The sequence below is a fragment of the Arachis hypogaea genome, chromosome 13 (genome assembly GCF_003086295.3).
Source record: "Arachis hypogaea cultivar Tifrunner chromosome 13, arahy.Tifrunner.gnm2.J5K5, whole genome shotgun sequence".
Classification (NCBI taxonomy): domain Eukaryota; kingdom Viridiplantae; phylum Streptophyta; class Magnoliopsida; order Fabales; family Fabaceae; genus Arachis; species Arachis hypogaea.
Window position 1 is genome coordinate 103,289,645 of NC_092048.1, and position 20,908 is coordinate 103,310,552.

Below are 20,908 nucleotides of genomic sequence, written 5' to 3' on the forward strand. Positions count from 1 at the left end.
TTCCTCTACATTCTACTCGCCGTTGATTATGTGTCCAAATGGGTGGAAGCAATACCCACCCGGACGGATGATGCTAATGTGGACCTTTCTTTTGTGAGAAATAATATCATTTGTAGATTTAGGTCGCCACGAGCAATCGTGAGTGACCAAGGTTCACATTTTTGCAACAAAAGAATGGAAGGGCTAATGAGGAAATATGGCATCATGCATAAAGTAGCCACGGCCTACCACCCACAAACAAACGGCCAAGCCGAGGTTTCCAATTGGGAGATTCAACGCATCTTGGAAAGGATTGTAAAACCCAATAAGAAAGATTGGAGTGCCAAGCTCACCGATGCATTATGGGCATACCGAACGGCTTACAAAACGCCAATTAGCATGAGCCCCTTTCGGTTGGTGTATGGCAAAGCTTGCCATTTACCGGTGGAGATATAGCACAAGGCATATTGGGCCATCAAAGAGTGTAATCCAAGTTTGGGTGGAGCCGGAATTGAAAGAAAGCTACAACTAGCAGAGTTGGAATGTTTGAGGCTTGAAGCTTATGAGAACTGTAGACTTTACAAGAAAAAATAAAAGCCGTCCATGATAGGAACATAAGAGGCAAAGAATTCAAGGCCGGTGATCTTGTCCTTCTTTACAGTTCTAGATTGAGATTGTTGCCCGGTAAACTAAGGTCAAAATGGGAAGGCCCTTAGTGAAAGCGGAACCCTATGGGGTTTACCATTTGCGCCATCCCTCAAGTCCGGATCTCTTCAAGGTCAATGGGCACTGTCTCAAGTTGTATCATGGTGAACAAATGAAGAGCAACAAAGATATTGAGGTATTCCTTTTGGAAGATGCACCTCTTGACAAAGAGCAATGAGCTAGTGGAAGTCCAACTTAAGGACATTAAATAAAAGTGCTAGGTGGAAAACACCCCACCATGGTGAGATCTATCCTTTCTCCCCTTTGTGTATAGTTTTTGAATTCTTCATTGTTTTGTAATTGCTTAGCTATACTTTTGCTTGATTAGAATTGCTTGTGACTACCTGATGCCAGGGCATTTTGGCCAGTTTCACTGACCTTTTCTTTACTGTTTTTAGGTTAGTTTCATGCATTTCTGTAGGAAATAAGCAAGTTTTGGGTAAATATTCACTTATGCCTTGACTCAAGCATACATTGTGCATTTTACATAATTTCATGAGGATTTTGCATAAGTTTAGTGACAAATATTATGTTGCATTACTCATGACTTGGACTAGAGCTTTGATGCACTTTGTTGCTTGATTTTAGGACCAAAAGGAAGCAAGAAAAGGGGAGGTAACTTGCAAGATTAATGAGAAAAGTGATTGCCAATAACACTCTCAAAAAGCCATCAATGCCCACGTTAGAGAGTCACGTTAACCAAGTTAACGTGAACTCTAACGTGGAGAAAAGAAGTTGAGCCAACGTTAGTGACACTCAACATTGTCACTAACGTTGGCAATTACTCATAAGTGGCCACGTTAGAAGCCACGTTAACCTAGTTAACGTGGCCTCTAACGTTAAAAGGGGGGAGAGAAGCCAACGTTAGTGACACTCAACATTGTCACTAACGTTGGCCTATGGTGCAAAGTACCACGTTAACTCCCACGTTAACTTGGTTAACGTGGGAACTAACGTAGAGGATGAAGAGTTGTCGACAACGTTAGTGACACTCAACATTGTCACTAACGTTGAAGCAACCACACAACCCCAAGAGTCACCTTAACTTCCACGTTAACTTGGTTAACGTGGAAGCTAACGATGAGAAATGAAGGATGAGCCAACGTTAGTGACACTCAACATTGTCACTAACGTTGGGATGGCTAAAAGAAGGCCACGTTAGAAGCCACGTTAACTTAGTTAACGTGGACTCCAACGTGAGACCTAGGAGCACATTGGAACGTTAGTGACAATGCTGAATGTCACTAACGTTCTCGAAGGATGGCAAAGGCCACGTTAGAAGCCACGTTAACCTAGTTAACGTGAGCTTTAACGTGAAGCAAGAAGGGGCACACTGGAACGTTAGTGACAATGTTGAGTGTCACTAACGTTCTCGAAGGTTGACAAGGCAACGTTAAAAGCCACGTTAACCTAGTTAACGTGGCTTTTAACGTGAGGCAAAGGGGTGCATTGGAACGTTAGTGACAATGTTAAGTGTCACTAACGTTCCCGAACTTAGACATTCACTAAATGATTAACACTCCTTACGCCCTGAGCTTAAGTCTCTGCCCACTTCACACTTTCTCTCTGCAAGTAAAGCCAAGCCCAAATAAAGAAAGGAACTGCTTCAAACTCAAGATCCAAAGGCCCAAGACTTGAAGAGTAAACTAGAAGCTGAGAAGAGTAGTATATATAGGAGTAGCTTTGAATTGTAAAGGAGTTCTGAAAGCTGGAAAAAAGGAGAATTACTCTCTGTATTTTACTTTCTTTGCAATTTCTAGTTTTATGATGTATTCTCCATCTTTGTTTTCATTTTCAAGAGCTATGAACAACTAAACCCCTTTCATTGGGTTAGGGAGCTCAGTTGTAATTTGATGGATCAATACTAATCTTCATCATTCTTCTTCTATCTTTCCTCTTGATTTTACTTGAAAGCTTTCGATCTTCATCCAATTGAGTAGTTATCTTGGAAGAGAAGCTATTCAAACTTGGATCTTTTTTGAACCTTGGAAGAGGAATGAAGAGATCAAGCTAGAAATGCTTTCTCATGCTGGACCAAATTGGGTTTGGATGGGTATGTGACTATAACCCTCTCAATACTTGGTTTGGGAAATGCATGTGGTATAATCAGTGACCATACTTCATCTCTTCTCATGAGCAATTGACCAAGGAATTGGCTATTGATCAAGATTTGAGAGATTGAATTGCAAGAAATTGTAATTCAATCACTTAAGATTGCCAAGGAGATCAATGAGTGCATTGATTGAGGAAGAGATGAAAATAAACTTGATCCGGAGAATTGCAACATCTCCTAAGCCCAATGAACTCCCCATCTCTGATCTTACCCATTCTCTTTAATTTCTGCCATTTACTTTTATGAGCAAATCCCCCATTCCCATTTACAATTCTGCAATTTATTTTCAGTCATTTACTTCCAGTCCTTTAATTCTAGCATTTACTTTTCTGTTATTTACATTCCCACCATTTTATTTTCTGCAACTCTCAACCCAAATCCTGGATTCGCTCAACTAGAACATTCTTCTAATTAAAGTTGCTTGATCAATCAATCCCTGTGGGATTCGACCTCACTCTATTGTGAGTTTTTACTTGACGACAACTTCGGTACACTTGCCGAAGGGAGATTTGTTGAGAGACAAGTTTTCCGTGCATCAAGTTTATGGCACCGTTGCCGGGGATTGATTGTGCATCAACAATGATTAGATTGGAAGATCACTAGATTGAGCATTTTATTTTGTGAATTTCATTTTCTGTTTGAGTGATTTACTTTTTGTTTTAGTAAACTTCTTCCCTTCTCCCTCTACTCTTTTGTTTTTCTTTGTTATTTTCAATTCTGTTTACTAACCCACTAACTGTTTGATATATTGCATCACCCATAACTAACAGCAATTCTGACACAAATACTGTCTGCACCTATTTTCTCTGCTTGTACTTGTTGGTTGTATGACAGGGAGAAGAAGCGGGGCTTCAACTTCCTTTGATTCTGAACCGGAGAGAACCTTCCTTAGACTAAGGAGGGAGGCAAAAGAAAAACGAGTAGCTGGTGCTGAAGAAGAGGAGGAACAGTTTGAGGAATACTTTGAACCAAACATGGAAGAAAACATGGAAAATCGTCATGAAGAAGAGACTCACAACCATGGCAGAGGAGGTGGAGCAAATCATGCTGGGGAGGATAGAAGAGTTTTGGGCTCTTACATTAATCCAAACCCAGGCAATTGTGGAAGTAGCATCCAAAAGCCAACAATCCATGCCAACAACTTTGAACTTAAACCACAGCTCATCACCCTTGTTCAGAACAACTATTCGTTTGGAGGAGGTGTTCAAGAAGACCCCAATCAACATTTGACCACCTTCCTGAGAATATATGACACAGTGAAATCTAATGGTGTTCATCCTGACGCCTATAGACTGCTCTTATTTCCCTTCTCACTCAGAGACAAGGCAACCAAGTGGCTGGAATCCTTCCCAAGAGAGAGCTTGACAACTTGGGAGGATGTGGTGAACAAATTCTTAGCAAGATTCTACCCTCCTCAACGAATCAATAGGCTGAGAGCTGAGGTTCAAACCTTCAGGCAACAAGATGGTGAGACTCTGTATGAAGCATAGGAGAGGTTCAAAGACTTAACAAGGAGGTGTCCACCTGACATGTTCAACGAATGGGTCCAGCTGCACATGTTCTATGAAGGGCTCTCTTATGAGTCAAAGAAGGTAGTAGACCATTCATCTGGAGGATCCTTGAACAAGAAGAAGACCATTGAGGAAGCCATAGATGTTATTGAAACAGTAGCAGAAAACGACTACTTCTATGCTTCCGAAAGAGGGAACACAAGAGGAGTGATGGAGTTAAACAATGTAGATGCTCTGTTGGCCCAAAACAAGCTCATTACCCAGCAGCTAGCTGACCTCACCAAGAAGATGGAGAGGAACCAAGTAGTAGCAATCTCCACTTCATCAACAACACAAGAAGGAGTAAACGAAGAAGCAGAGGGGAGTCAGGAGCAAGCCAACTACATTGGGAATTCACCAAGGAAAAACTATGATCCATACTCCAAGACTTACAATCCTGGATGGAGAAATCACCCGAACTTTGGGTGGGGAAGTGAGCAAGATCAAAACCAAGACCAGAGACGTTACAACTCCAACAACAATGCAGCTCACCAGCAATTCACCCAGAGGACATCTCAACACCCCCACAACAACACTTCTCCACATACTTATCAAAACCAAAACAGCACATCTACTCCGAACCACTCATCAATTGATGACAAGCTCTCTAAGATTGAAGCCTTACTTGAAGGAATATGCCAAGAGATTCAAGAAAATAAGGTGTTCAAAGAGGAGGTGCGAGCCAATATTAAGAACCAGGGAGAGACTATTAGGAAGCTGAAATTCCAGGTGGGATATTTAGCTGAGAAGATTCCTAAACCTACTGATAGCTTCCCAAGTAACACGGAGAAAAACCCCAAGGGAGAAGCAAAGAAAGTAAGATGGGAAGATTGCAAAATGGTCACTACAAGTGATCAAGAGATTGAAGACAAGCAAGGTAAAATGCGCAAACAACCTGAAGACAACTCAACAAAGGAGGAGGATAGAAAGCACAAAGAACCAGAAATCTCACAACAAGAGCTGCTGAAGCTCTATGCACCATTCCCTCAACTGCTAAATGGTGCTGTGGGAAAAAGAATATACTCAAGGTTCCTAGACTTGTTTGCATCTCTGCATGTGAACATACCATTCATCAATGCAATTCAACAAATGCCTGCATTCATCAAGTATATGAAGGAACTTCTTCCGAGGAAAAGCTCACTCAAGGGAGGGCAGACTATAGTGATGAACAAGGAATGTAGTGCCCTTATTCAACCTGAGTTGCCTACAAAAAGAAGAGACCCAAGAAGTTTTCATATCCCTTGTGCCATAGGTGAGACTATGTTCGATAGAGCACTATGTAATTTGGGGGCCAGCATCAACTTACTGCCTTTATCCCTGGTGAAGAGGCTGCAGATTAATGAGATAATGCCCACAGATGTAATCATCAGACTGGCTGACAAAACTCAAAAGCAAGCAATAGGAGTGGTGGAAAATGTGTTGCTAAAGGTTGGGAAGTACTTTCTCCCAACAGACTTTGTCATTCTGGACATGGAAGAGAGTCACACTCACCCAATCATATTGGGAAGACCATTCCTAGCTACGGCCAGAGCACTTATCGATGTAGAGAAAGGGGAGCTAATATTGAGAATTCATGATGAACGACTCAGCTTCAATGTCTTCAACTTCTCACAAGAAACAGATCAAGAGGACAAGGAACTAAGCACAAACGATAAGGAGACACTGAAGGAGGAAACAAGCACTGAAGCACAGCCAGTTCATTCTGAAACCCCCTCAATTGATAAACAAGGAAAACAGCAACTGCCACAGCTCAAAGAAAAGTTGGAGGAACCCAAACCTCTAGAGGCAGGTGAAGACAGCATCACAACTCCTTGGAGAAAAGAGGTCACCAAGGGGAAGGCAACCTCAAAAGAAACAAAGAAGAAGGTACCAAGGAGATGGAGGAACAAGAAGATCCCTACGGAAGATTTCTCTCCAGGGGATAGAGTTGTCTCATCTTACTTCCCAGATATTCCTCCTAATCTCCCTACTGTACCATCTCAATTATCTAAGGTCTTCAGTATCAACAGAGTTCTTTCCCTGGAACATGTGGAGATCATTGATCCAACCAATGGATACAAGTCCACAGCAAGAGGGGAGGACTTTAAGCACTACCAACCACCATGATGAAAGAAAAACGTCAAGCTAGTGACGCTAAAGAAGCGCTTCATGGGAGGCAACCCATGTTTTATATGCTTTCAGATGATAATGAATAAGTCAATCTTTATGATTTCAACCCAAACTTGACAAACACTTGGTGAATTCTTTATCATGCAGTATATAGTGAAGAACAAGTTTGGTGTTCAAAGCAAACCAATATGCATGCTGGTCTTGGGAGCTTGAACAAAACTTTTCATCACATTGCTTCAAACTAAGTTTGGTGTCACCCCATGGTGCCACCAAAATGCATATAAGGAACCACCAATAGTTAGTTAGTTGGTTGGAATTCATAAACAAACAATCAAATCCTTTCTTTCATTTTATTCTAGCCGTAGAGTTTTAATTTTTTTTCCTTATTTCAAATCTTTATAGGAAAGGAAAAAAAGCATAAAAAGGGATTGATTGGACAATTAAATAGGGGAGATTTCGCCACTTAAAGAAGAGGGGTTACACACTTGTTCTAAAGAGGGAATACGTTGGAAAATGTTGCCATGCAACATTGAAAAAAGGGGACCCCTAGAAGACCGAGCAATCCCCATCATAAAGTGATGATCCTTGTCTTCTAGCCATGCATAACCCCAACCGTCCATCAAGTGACCACTTCATCAATCTACACCCTCCATTCTCTCACAACTTCTCTATATAAACAACCCTTGTCCATACCACCCTTCATTGTCATCACACACCTTCACCACTCTTCATTTCGGTACAATACACCCCTTATCCGATTATAAACATTCCTCCCCTTACTCTCCTCATTGCCATAAAACCCTAAACAACCAAAAGTCTCCACAACCTTACCACCTTCACATATTAAATCATTCATGGCATCTTCAAGTTCTAAGAGAAGGGAGGGGAAGGAACCCATGGAAGAACACCCATATAATGAGAAGAGATTTAGAAGCTTGCATCATGCATTGCAATACGGGTGGATGGTTGATAAGGAAATCATTTATGAGCTGGAATTTCAAGTTAAGAAGACTGAATGCCCCGAAATCATAGAGAAGGTAGAAAGGAGAAGATGGGAGCTCCTCACTGACCCGGTCACTAAGGTGAATATAAATCTCATAAGAGAATTTTATGCAAATGCAGTCAGGTATGATAAGAAAGATGAGTCATATACAAGCTTTGTGAGAGGAACAATGGTGGATTTTGGTCCCATGAGTGTAATGAGGGCATTGAAGCTACGGTCTATACCATTTAAAGAAGAAAGTTACCACTCAAGATTGGACAACAACCCCAATTATGACCAGCTTTTACTAGACCTTTATGTACCAGGAGCTGACTGGGAAAGGGGTGCAGGAAATAAACTAAAGTTCATTAAGAGAACAGATCTCACTCCTGAAGCTAAGGGGTGGTTCGAGCTAGCGAGGAGGTCTATTCTCCCAGCTGCAAACAACTCGGAGGTGAATCTCGAGAGAGCAACAATGTTGCATTGTATACTCAAGGGAGGAGAAATCAAAGTTCATGAAATCATAGCTCAAGGAATTAGAAAGATGGCAGAGAAAAGCGACTCAAGAGGAACATTAAATTACCCCAGCACTATTTACCGAATATGCAAGAAAGCTAGGGTGGTTTTTGAAGATGAGGACCCCGTTTGGATAAAGGAAGGCATTCCAATAACGGTCCGAAGGATGAATGCTGCAGCATTGCCCCTGCCTCAACGAAAGCAAAGAAAGAGGACAGCCCCTCAAGTAGTTGAAGGACAGGTCTTAGAGGGACAAGCACCACAGACCTTGGACATGCACCAATTACAGGAAGCCATTGATGGCTTATCTAGACAATATTTGGAAAGCCAAGGAGCACAGAAAGAGCTTCAACTACAGATGATGGGGCAGCAAGATGAGTGGCAAAGGCAAATGATGGAACAGCAACTAAGCCAAGGACAACAATGGGGAGAAGCATTCAACAGGATGGAACAAAGGCAAAACGAGCAACAAGAATCCACCCAGAGGCTAATCAACATCCAAGCACATCAAGGGGCACACATACATGAGATGCATCGAAGACAAATAGAACAGGCAGAACTATTGGACGAGCAAAGGGCATTCGCAGAAGGAGTTTACATGAGTGAAACAGGACATCAGATAAATACTCAAGCCAGGCTCGGCTACTTAGTGGGACAGCTGCCAATATTGCATCCAGGAATAGCCAAGTATGATGAAATGAAGGATGAATTAGCACGAAAGGAAAGACAAAGGGTGGAAGAGAGTCATGAGTCAGTGAGGAAGGCACTTGAGGATTGGAAGCAAGCAAGATTGGCACGGATGCGAGGAAATGCAAGAGGAAACAAGGAGGACAAGCAAGGAAAAGAGCGTGGACATCCACAATAGTAAAAGGTGGTGGAGTTCCTTCTTTGTTCCATCTTTCTCTGTGTTTTAAATAAGGAAGATCTTGTATGAAATAGAACTTGCTTCCATGTTATGTTTGAACCTTTTTCAAATCATGTTATTTTTTTAGTTTTTGGTATTGAAGAGAGTCTATGTGCACTGGTCTTTATGTCACTGCACCATCACTTAACCTACTTGTAAGCTTGTCCCTTTAAATCAAATAAAAAGAGAATGATTCTGTTTGTAAAAGACCAGAGTGGAGTTGATATTGTGGAAGTGCATTCATGAATCTTTGGGGTAGTCATAAGTTAGCTAAGTTGGTTCAACCACAAGGCTAGGAGGACAACTATTTATCCTGAATACTTTGCTTTGGATACACTCATGAGACTAAGTTAATAACAAGATCCTAAGAAGAGAAAAGGGAAAGAACAATGGAAGTGAAAAACAAAAGAAAAAGAGTAAGCAATAAGGCTAGGCATCAATGGTTTTAAGCTTGAGGCAAGTGTCTGTGGTGCTCCTGTGTGAGGGATCTACTTGGATGAATAAGCTCTTAGTGGTGCCTTATCACTTGGTAACTTGGGTTAACTAACTCGGGATTATCAGCTGAAAGTCCACTATCAAGAGTAACCTTCACTACAGAACACTTAGTAACCCAAAGAGGTGCTGGACACCAAGGTCTCAAGAAAAGAAAATAAATAAACTAAATGCCTGTAGTGTGTATGTATAGGGGATAGGCTTGAGGGAGTAAGTCCTTAGGGGTGTCTCAACACCAAGCACCTTGAACCAACTTGTTCGAGAGTGTTGGCTGAAAGCTTATCTTAAAGAGTTGCCCCCTTATAGAGCACTTAGCCTAAATAACACAAACAACCCTTGTAATAACAATAAAAGGATCAATGAATAAAAGTCTCATGGGATATGAACAAAGTGGGTGTTTTAGGACAGAATAAAGGTCTGAAAGCCAGTAATGGAATGAACCTAAGTTGCTATGCATGAAACCACCATAAAATCAGTAATATGACTTCCACAAGGATGACTCATTCCTCTGGATATTCCATTCATCATTCTCTTGTTCCAGTACTTGCTTAGGGACAAGCAAGCTTTAAGTTTGGTGTTGTGATGCCAGGGCATTTTGGCCAGTTTCACTGACCTTTTCTTTACTGTTTTTAGGTTAGTTTCATGCATTTCTGTAGGAAATAAGCTAGTTTTGGGTAAATATTCACTTATGCCTTGACTCAATCATACATTGTGCATTTTACATAATTTCATGAGGATTTTGCATAAGTTTAGTGACAAATATTATGTTGCATTACTCATGACTTGGACTAGAGCTTTGATGCACTTTGTTGCTTGATTTCAGGACCAAAAGGAAGCAAGAAAAGGGGAGGTAACTTGCAATTAATGAGAAAAGTGATTGCCAATAACACTCTCAAAAAGCCATCAATGCCCACGTTAGAGAGTCACGTTAACTTCTAACGTGGAGAAAAGAAGTTGAGCCAATGTTAGTGACACTCAACATTGTCACTAACGTTGGCAATTACTCATAAGTGGCCACGTTAGAAGCCACGTTAACCTAGTTAACGTGGCCTCTAACGTTAAAGGGGGGGAGAGAAGCCAACGTTAGTGACACTCAACATTGTCACTAACGTTGGCCTATGGTGCAAAGTACCACGTTAACTCCCACGTTAACTTGGTTAACGTGGGAACTAACGTAGAGGATGAAGAGTTGTCGACAACGTTAGTGACACTCAACATTGTCACTAACGTTGAAGCAACCACACAACCCCCAAGAGTCACGTTAACTTCCACGTTAACTTGGTTAACGTGGAAGCTAACGATGAGAAATGAAGGATAAGCCAACGTTAGTGACACTCAACATTGTCACTAACGTTGGGATGGCTAAAACAAGGCCACGTTAGAAGCCATGTTAACCTAGTTAACGTGGACTCCAACGTGAGACCTAGGGGCACATTGGAACGTTAGTGACAATGTTGAATGTCACTAACGTTCTCGAAGGATGGCAAAGGCCACATTAGAAGCCACGTTAACCTAGTTAACGTGAGCTTTAACGTGAAGCAAGAAGGGGCACACTGGAACGTTAGTGACAATGTTGAGTGTCACTAACGTTCTCGAAGGTTGACAAGGCAACGTTAAAAGCCACGTTAACCTAGTTAACGTGGCTTTTAACGTGAGGCAAAGGGGTGCATTGGAACGTTAGTGACAATGTTAAGTGTCACTAACGTTTCCGAACTTAAACATTCACTAAATGATTAACACTCCTTACGCCCTGAGCTTAAGTCTCTGCCCACTTCACACTTTCTCTCTGCAAGTAAAGCCAAGCCCAAATAAAGAAAGGAACTGCTTCAAACTCAAGATCCAAAGGCCCAAGACTTGAAGAGTAAATTAGAAGCTGAGAAGAGTAGTATATATAGGAGTAGCTTTGAATTGTAAAGGAGTTCTGAAAGCTGGGAAAAAGGAGAATTACTCTCTGTATTTTACTTTCTTTGCAATTTCTAGTTTTATGATGTATTTTCCATCTTTGTTTTCATTTTCAAGAGCTATGAACAACTAAACCCCTTTCATTGGGTTAGGGAGCTCTGTTGTAATTTGATGGATCAATACTAATCTTCATCATTCTTCTTCTATCTTTCCTCTTGATTTTACTTGAAAGCTTTCGATCTTCATCCAATTGAGTAGTTATCTTGGAAGAGAAGCTATTCAAACTTGGATCTCTTTTGAACCTTGGAAGAGGAATGAAGAGATCAAGCTAGAAATGCTTTCTCATGCTGGACCAAATTGGGTTTGGATGGGTATGTGACTATAACCCTCTCAATACTTGGTTTGGGAAATGCATGTGGTATAATCAGTGACCATACTTCATCTCTTCTCATGAGCAATTGACCAAGGAATTGGCTATTGATCAAGATTTGAGAGATTGAATTGCAAGAAATTGTAATTCAATTACTTAAGATTGCCAAGGAGATCAATGAGTGCATTGATTGAGGAAGAGATGAAAATGAACTTGATCCGGAGAATTGCAACATCTCCTAAGCCCAATGAACTCCCCATCTCTGATCTTACCCATTCTCTTTAATTTCTGCCATTTACTTTTATGAGCAAATCCCCCATTCCCATTTACAATTCTGCAATTTATTTTCAGTCATTTACTTCCAGTCCTTTAATTCTAGCATTTACTTTTCTGTTATTTACATTCCCGCCATTTTATTTTCTGCAACTCTCAACCCAAATCCTGGATTCGCTCAACTAGAACATTCTTCTAATTAAAGTTGCTTGATCAGTCAATCCCTGTGGGATTTGACCTCACTCTATTGTGAGTTTTTACTTGATGACAACTTCGGTACACTTGCCGAAGGGAGATTTGTTGAGAGACAAGTTTTCCGTGCATCACTACCTTGGATAACTTGTTCATAAAGACTTGCATTGATTTTTCCATGAATGACTTGATTATGTGGTAGAAGCACATTCCTGTTTAGGTTTTGCATTGATTTTGGTTGTTCTTGGCCTTTTTGGCTTGTTTGGCCAGTGAATACATGATAATTAGGCATTTTTCCATTCAAAAAAAGGGGGGGGGGCACGCGTGCGCGCACCGTGCGCATATGCGTCCCTAGGTTTTCGCAGCTCTTGGGCAATTTACCAGAGAGTTGTGCAAATTCTGGGCCAGCTTTGGGCCCTGGGCATAACCAACTTCACGCGTACGCGTCCAAGGCAATTTGCGCAAAATTGGGCCAATTTCATGCTACTGGCCCAACTGAACTCACGCGTGGGCGCACCAGGCGCGCACGTGTACCTCGACCATAATACCATTCGACGCGTTAGCGCACCGTACGTGTCCGCGTCGCTCACCAAATTTTATTCTTTGGTACTTTTTTCCGAGAGTTGGGCCAGAGTTGTGCCTAACCTGTGCTGAGGGCACAACACATATGCATGCGCATGCGCACCTGGCGCTCGCGCGCCCACTCACATTTCGCTACTTCACGCACACGCGCACCGTGCGCGTCTGCGCTCTTACTGATTTTGCCCATGCAGGCGCACGCGTGCATGGCGCGCGCGCGTCGGCTTCGCGAACCAATTGAATTAGAGTGTGCCTTTCTCCTTCTATTTTCTTTTTTTCTTCTTACCACCATCCCTCTTCTTCACCTCTCCCCTCCTCTAGCATCCCTACCTCCTCTTCTTTGCCACCACCGGCGGCAACCACCACCTCCGGCAGACCCACACCTCTCTTTTCCCTCTTCCCTCTCTTCCTCTTCACTAACCTTCTCTCACCTCCATACCCTATCTCCTCTTCTCCCTCTCAAGGTACTCCTTATTTCTAACTTTTGTTTCCTTTTTCCTTTTTTTCATTCCCTTAGTTACATGCTCTTCCTCTTTTTCTTAAGTAGTTGCATTCATGTTCTCTTTGTTTGTTGCATTTTCTTTCCTTATTTCTTTTCATTTTCTCATGGGTGCTCTAAGTGGAGCTTACTCTTGCATTGATGAGTTTGTTTGATTTACTTGCTTTCTTTTGTATTTAGTGGTGTGATGTGATGATTGATGATGCTTTATGGGATGCTACATTGTCACTCTTCTCTAAGTTTTTGTCATAAAGGGATGCACATCAAGTGTTTAATGAAAGACCCATATGACTTCTTGGAATTATTTTGACTAAGTGTTCTCTATTTTGGTGTTCTTTCTCATTCACTTGTTTGTTCATGTATGCATTGAGCTTACTACATTTCTTGCTTCATTTCTACAAGCTCATCCCCTATTTTTCTTACTTTTTGTTGTTGATGTTAAGAGTGTGTGCTTCTCATGCTTCTTGTTTGCATGCCTATACCACTCATGTATCACATGCTAGTGACTAGCTATGATCTTCATTATTGCCTTAGTTACATGTTGCAGCTGTCATGTATCTAAGCCATTTATTCTTTTGTGCTTTATCACTTGCATGATTATTCTTTCTTGGCACCTATTTAAGCTTAATTTCACCATTTTTCCTTCTTTTCTAGGATGGTGATCAAACGAGACAATGGAAAGGCCCCTAAAAAGGCTCCATCACGGTCTACTAGCAAAGCACAACAAGGCCCACGAGCTAAGCCCCTCATCACCAAGACTAAGAGCATTGCTAACATTAATGTTTTGGAAAAAGACAATCCGGCGAGGGATCCGAACAAGTTCCCCAACCGCTATTGTGAACTTGTCTATCCCTTGATCAAGCCGAGGAACTATCATGCGGAGCCCCTTCTAGCCCCTCCGGCTCATGTCATACCGCTCATTATGCCCTGCATCGAACGACGGCAATGGGAATTCCTATTGAGGAAGCCACGGGAGGCAAACTTGTCTTGGGTGGTTGAATTTTACACCAACTACCACTCCTCTTCCCTTACATCGGTATTTGTGCGCCGAAGGCAAGTTCTCGTCACAGAGGAGGTCATTCAAAATGTGCTTAAGACCGGACCATTAGCGGAAGGGGTTGATGCTTATCAAGAGATTTTGTCGGCATGGTGCCAACGTGCGTTTGATTGGGATGCTATCCTTAAAGTCATTGCCATACCCGAATAATTCTGGATTCGAGGAAGGTTGAGGCCCCGGCCCAAGGGCATCACCGCACGCTGTCTCACCAGAGAGGCTCAAGCATGGGCCCAAATTCTAGCCCACTATGTGCTCCCAAGCACCCATGGCTCCTCTATCACCGCCGAGTTAGCCTTGTTGGTTTGGTGTGTCCCCACAGAGAGACCGGTGTATATTCCCCGTCTCATCTGCCAATCTATGGGCCGCATCAACGCTAAGGGGAATCTACCTTTTCCCGCTCTAGTGACCGATTTAGTCGCCACAGCCGGAGTTCCCCGAGAGACCAAGGATAGAAGGGCCATGATCCCGGTGGATGGAGATGTTGTTCCAACTGGGAGATATCTTTACCCTCCGGCGGACACCAAAGAGCCACCCCTAATCGTTTGATGATTGGACTTTTGACGGTTTAGAATTTCACAATAAATTCTCGTTGCAATATAGTTTCTAAACCAACAATAATCTCAAAATTTGTTCGTCACAGTACAAACCCCTAAAATTATAAACCGAAGTATTAAACCTCAGGTCGTTCTCCCTAGGAATTACAACGAAGTGTCTTGTTATTGGTTATGGAGTATGTTTTGGGGTTTTTGAGATAAGAGGCATGAAAAATAAATGGCAAGAAAGTAAACTAAAGGCTAGAAAGCTCTTGGCAAGGTTGTGAGAATTAGAAGTCCTATCCTAGTTATCCTCCTCAATTGTGATCACAATTATCCATTGCAAACACTTAGTTAACCTCTAACTATGGAGGAAAGTCAAGTGGATGAATCAACTTGATTCCACAAGTCCTAGCCAACTCCCAAGGGAAAGACTAGCTTTAGTGGTATCCAAATCAATTAGCAACTTCTAATTATCAATCAACAAAAGAATTAGATAACTCAAGCGTCACTAATTACTCTACCAAAGCCAAGAGGAACAAAATCTACTCTAAAATCCAACCAAGCATTTTATCAAACACTTGGAAGGCATAAAAGGAAAACATAGTAAAATTGCAAGGAAAGTAAATCTACACTACTCAATTGCAAGAAATCAAACAACAACAAATCAAATGAACAATAAAGGAACATGAAAACATAAATTGCAGTGAAATGAAAATAGAAGAAACAAAAGTGCATCAACATAAAATTAGAGAATTACATGAATTAAATGCAAAACTAGAAAGAGGAAAGATAGAAGAAGAAGAATTGCAAAGAGAAAAGTAAATCAAAGCTTGAAATTAAACTAGATCTAAGAGTTCCTAATCTAGATCTAACCTACTCCTAATTCTAGAGAGAAGAGAGAGCTTCTCTCTCTAGAAACTAACTAGAGCCTCCTAAAACTAAAATAAAACTAAACTAATGACTAGATGTCTCATCCCTCTTCAATCCTTGGGTTAAATAGCATTAGAAATGAGTTGGATTGGGCCCACAAGGCTTTAGAATTTGCTGGCCACTAATTTGCTTTTAATGATTCACGTGAAAATCGGTGCGTACGCGCTCCTTTAAACGTGATATAACTATGGCAAATCTTATATCATTTTGAAGCCCCGGATGTTAGCTTCCCAACGCAACTGGAACCGCATTATTTGGACCTCTGTAGCTCAAGTTATGGTCGATTAAGTGCAAAGAGGTCGGCTTGACAGCTTTTGCGATTCCTTCATTTCTTCATGAGTTCTCCATTTTTACATGCTTTTCCTTCATTCCCTTGATCCAATCTTTGCCTCCTAAATCTGAAATCACTTAACAAACATATCAAGGTATCTAATGGAATCAAGGTGAATTGAATTTAGCTATTTTAAGACCTCAAAAGCATGTTTTCACTCTTAAGCACAATTAAAGAAGAAGTTATAAAACCATGCTATTTCATTGGATAAATATGGGAAAAGATGATAAAATCCTCTAAATTCAACACAAGATAAACCCTAAATATGGGGTTTATCAACCTCCCCACACTTAGACCAAGCATGTCCTCATGCTTAAACCAAGAGAAAGCAAAGGGCATCAACATTTATTCAATGTAAACTAATCTAAATACAACCTAAACTATATGCATCTATCTATATGAATGCAATTGCTTGGTCAAAATAAATCAATTCCCAAGAATACATATATGCACAAGGGCTAAGGGTATTGACAACTATGCCAAACCACAATTGATTTGAGCTATTAAATATTTTTACAAACTTGTATGAAAAGTGATTATCATAGGTGAAAACATGTGATTGAGCATCAAACTCTCACCGGATGTGTTTGCACTCTATTCGCTCAAGTGTTTAGGGTTGATTCTCTCAATTCTCCTGTATTTCATGCTTTCCAAGATTTGTTTTTCTTCTAACAATCAACATTTATTTCATGCATGCATACAAGTATCATGAGCTCTTTTCATTGGTTGTAATGGGGCTATGGTCAAGGTAGGGATGCATATTTGGTCAAGTGGACTTGAAATTTGAATCTTTGATTACCTTAAACTTCTCACCTAACCTATGACATCCTATACAATTCAAAACTAACCTAACTACCCATTTTTCACTTTCTAACATACTCATGTATTTTCTTTTCTTGATCACAACACATATGCATTGATTCTTATTGACTTTTGCTTTGCTTTGGGGCATTTTGTCCCCTTTTTATTATTTTTCTTCTTTTTCTTTCTTTTTCTATATTTTTTTTCTATACTTTTCTTTTTGTTTCTTTTCCTTTCTTTTTCTTTTCTTTTCTCATTTTTTTCTTTCTTTCAAACTATATACAAGAACATCAATGCATAAGGTTTTGTATTTTAATTAACACATGAGCATATACCCAATTCCCAATATCTACAACAAAAATACAAAACTACCTGGTGCACGAAATTGTGATCTCAGGCAACGGCGCCAAAAACTCTGTACGCACGTCTTAATAAATTGTTTTTCATTCACAACTTCGATACAACTAACCAGCAAGTGCACTGGGTCGTCCAAGTAATAAACCTTACGTGAGTAAGGGTCGATCCCACGGAGATTGTTGGTATGAAGCAAGCTATGGTCACCTTGTAGATCTCAGTCAGGTGGATATAAAATAGTTATGGAGTTTTCGAAAATAAATAATAAAATAAGGATAGAAATACTTATGTAAATCATTGGTGAGAATTTCAGATAAGCGCATAGAGATGCTTTCGTTCCTCTGAACCTCTGCTTTCCTGCTGTCTTCATCCAATCAATCCTACTCCTTTCCATGGCTGGCTTTATGTAAGGACATCACCATTGTCAATGGCTACTTTTTATCCTCTCTGGAAAATGGTCCGATGTGCTGTCACTGCATGGCTAATTGTTTGGAGGCATCACCCTTGTCAATGGCTGCATCCCATCCTCTTGTGAAAATAGTCCAAATGCTCTGTCACAGCACGGCTAATCATCTGAGGTTCTCGATCATACTGGAATAGGATTCACCCTCCTTTTGCGTCTGTCACTACGCCCAACACTCGCGAGTTTGAAGTTCGTCATAGTCATTCAATCCCAGAGTCCTACTCGGAATACCACAGACAAGGTTTAGACTTTCCGGACTCTCATGAATGCCGCCATCAATCTAGCTTATACCACGAAGATTCTGATTAAGAGATCCAAGAGATAGTCATTCAATCTAAGGTGGAACGGAAGCGGTTGTCAGGCACGCGTTCGTGGGGGAATGATGATGATTGTCACGTTCATCACATTCAGGTTGAAGTGCGAATGAATATCTTAGAAGCAGAATAAGTTGAATTGAATAGAAAAATAGTAGTACTTTGCATTAATCTTTGAGGAACTGCAGAGCTCCACACCTTAATCTATGGAGTGCAGAAACTCTACCGTATGAAAATACATAAGTCATAATGGTCCAGGCATGGCCGAATGGCCAGCCCCCATGAAAGTCTAAGATAGCATAAAACTGATCAAAGATGTCTAATACAATAGTAAAAAGTCCTATTTATACTAAACTAGTTACTAGGGTTTACAGAAGTAAGTAATTGATGCATAAATCCACTTCCGGGGCCCACTTGGTGTGTGCTTGGGCTGAGCTTGAATGTTACACGTGTAGAGGTCAATCTTGGAGTTGAACGCCAGTTTGTAACGTATTTCTGGCGTTCAACTCTGGCTTGTGACGTGTTTCTGGCGTTTAACTCCAGACAGCAGCGTAGAACTGGTGTTCAACGCCCTTTTACGTCATCTAAACTCGGCCAAAGTATGGACTATTATATATTGCTGGAAAGCCCTGGATGTCTAATTTCCAACGCAATTGGAAGCGCGCCATTTTGAGTTCTGTAGCTCCAGAAAATCCACTTTGAGTGCAGGGAGGTCAGAATCCAACAGAATCAGCAGTCCTTCTTCAACCTCTGAATCTGATTTTTGCTCAAGTCCCTCAATTTCAGCCAGAAAATACCTGAAATCACAGAAAAATACACAAACTCATAGTAAAGTCCAGAAATGTGAATTTAACATAAAAACTAATGAAAACATCCCTAAAAGTAACTAGATTCTACTAAAAACATACTAAAAATAATGCCAAAAAGCGTATAAATTATCTGCTCATCACTACCCTTTTATTCCCCCAATGTCCCAAGGTTCCCACACTTGAATGATACTCACACACACTAGCCTAAGCTAATCAAAGATCCAAATAGAGTACATTTATTGTTTTCCACTTTAAGGCCTGTAATGTGCTAAATTAAGAACAAGTGGTTAATTGTAGGCTCAAATTGGCTAACAATGGAAGATAAAAGGTAAGGCTCTTTGGGTAAGTGAGATAAATGAAATGATGGCCTCAATCATATAAATGCATGAATACACAAAATAATGGACATAAAGAATCAAACAAATCAAGATTACAATCATAGAAAGAGAATAATGCACACAAGAAGGAAAATAAATGGTTATAAGATGTAACCACACCATTAGGCTCAAATCTCACAAGCTTGTGTTCTTAGCTCAAAAATCATGTTCTACAATGTATATATAATTCAAGCAAGTTCTATGAAAAGTTTTCACTCAAATCAATTGGTGCCCTATAGATAGAAATCTTAGAAAAATCTCATTATTTTGACTATGCTTATTGTGTATATATATGCAAAATTAAGAAAATGAAACTAAAAAATCCTAAAAAAAACCTAGAATGGAATGCAATAACTAACTAACATTGGTGTTGAAAAACTCATTATTACCCATGGAGATCGGTCGGACGACCTCCCCACACTTGAAGATTGCACCGTCCTTGGTGCATGCAAAGAAGAGCAATGTGGGTGGGTTGCTACAATTGATGAGCTCCTTCAAAAGGTTGTGCGAATGACTTGTTTGTTGCTCCATTTAGAAACTTTTCCTTTTCTTCCTTTCTTGGTGGCCAGCCTAAGAGGAAAGAAAAAGAAAGGAAATTAAGCCTATAACAAAGATATCAAAGCAAATAGAACATAGACGGGGGTTAATGCCAAATAAGAGTAAGGTTCTCACCACATGTTAGCTACACATGTAAGTGAGAAAACAATATAGGCAAAGGGCATATCAATTAATACTTGATGCAAGAGTAAAGTCAAAGCATGAAGAGCATATTAGACATCAAGTTCAAATAAGAAAAAGTGGGTCATGAAAAACAATATTAGGTCATATCAATGCATATAGACACAAGAGTCATACAAGATTAAGCATTGATTTAAAAGTTTCATCACCCAACAATATCAAACAAGTCAAGAGGCACCAAAATAATGCAAGAAATTCTCAACGATTGAATGGAAAAATTCAACACCATTATTAAAATGAGAAACTTAGAAAAAAAATGAAAATAGGCTATAAAATCAAAAGTGAAATGAAAAGAATAGAAGTATACGAATGCGATAAACAAAAGAAAATGGAAGAGGAGAAAAAAAACTCTTTTTTTTTTACCGGCGCGGACGCGTCATGCACGCTTACGCGCCGATGTGCATTTTGGTCGAAGGGAGCATACGTGCCAGGTGCGCGCACGCGTGGGTGAGGTTGGACCAAAGGCATAATGCTGGCCCAGAGCTGGCACAACTCTCGAGTCATTGGCCTGGGAACCCTTTAGCGAATCGGCGCGCACGCGGCATGTGCGTGGGCACGCGCATATGCAAAATAAGGACATCGACGCGTAAGGGCGCAGTGCGCGCACGCGTACACGCAGTTGTGCAGTTGGCCCAGCTATTGCGCGAGATTGGCCCAACTCTCTGGAAAAAGTATGGGCCTGAATAATGCATATGGACGCGCACGTGCACAGCGTGCGTACACGTCCTTAACTTTTTTTTTTCAATTTCAAAAATACTATAAACAGCTAAAAATCTCCGTAACACTACCTACAACTCAAGATCAACTAAAATGCAAATTTAATAACAATTTCAAGTGCAAACAAACATAACTTGCACTTTAAGCAACTAACAACCAAAATATTAAGATAAAACTGCATGAAGAGGAAAAACTACCTACAATGGCAACTCAAATCACTTATTAATCAAATCTACAAGAGAGTGGAAAGAATATACCATGGTGGGGTATCTCCCACCTAGCACTTTTGGTTTAAGTTCTTAAGTTGGACATTTGG

The 20,908-nt window shown here is 40.6% G+C and overlaps 1 non-coding gene across 1 annotated transcript; it reads right to left on the reverse strand.

Annotated features, from left to right (window-relative positions):
• Positions 1–4,224: 4,224 nt before the first annotated feature.
• Positions 4,225–4,328, reverse strand: LOC112738472 (small nucleolar RNA R71). The gene has a single exon (XR_003169432.1). It is a non-coding gene; the product is annotated as a small nucleolar RNA R71 (small nucleolar RNA).
• Positions 4,329–20,908: the final 16,580 nt, after the last annotated feature.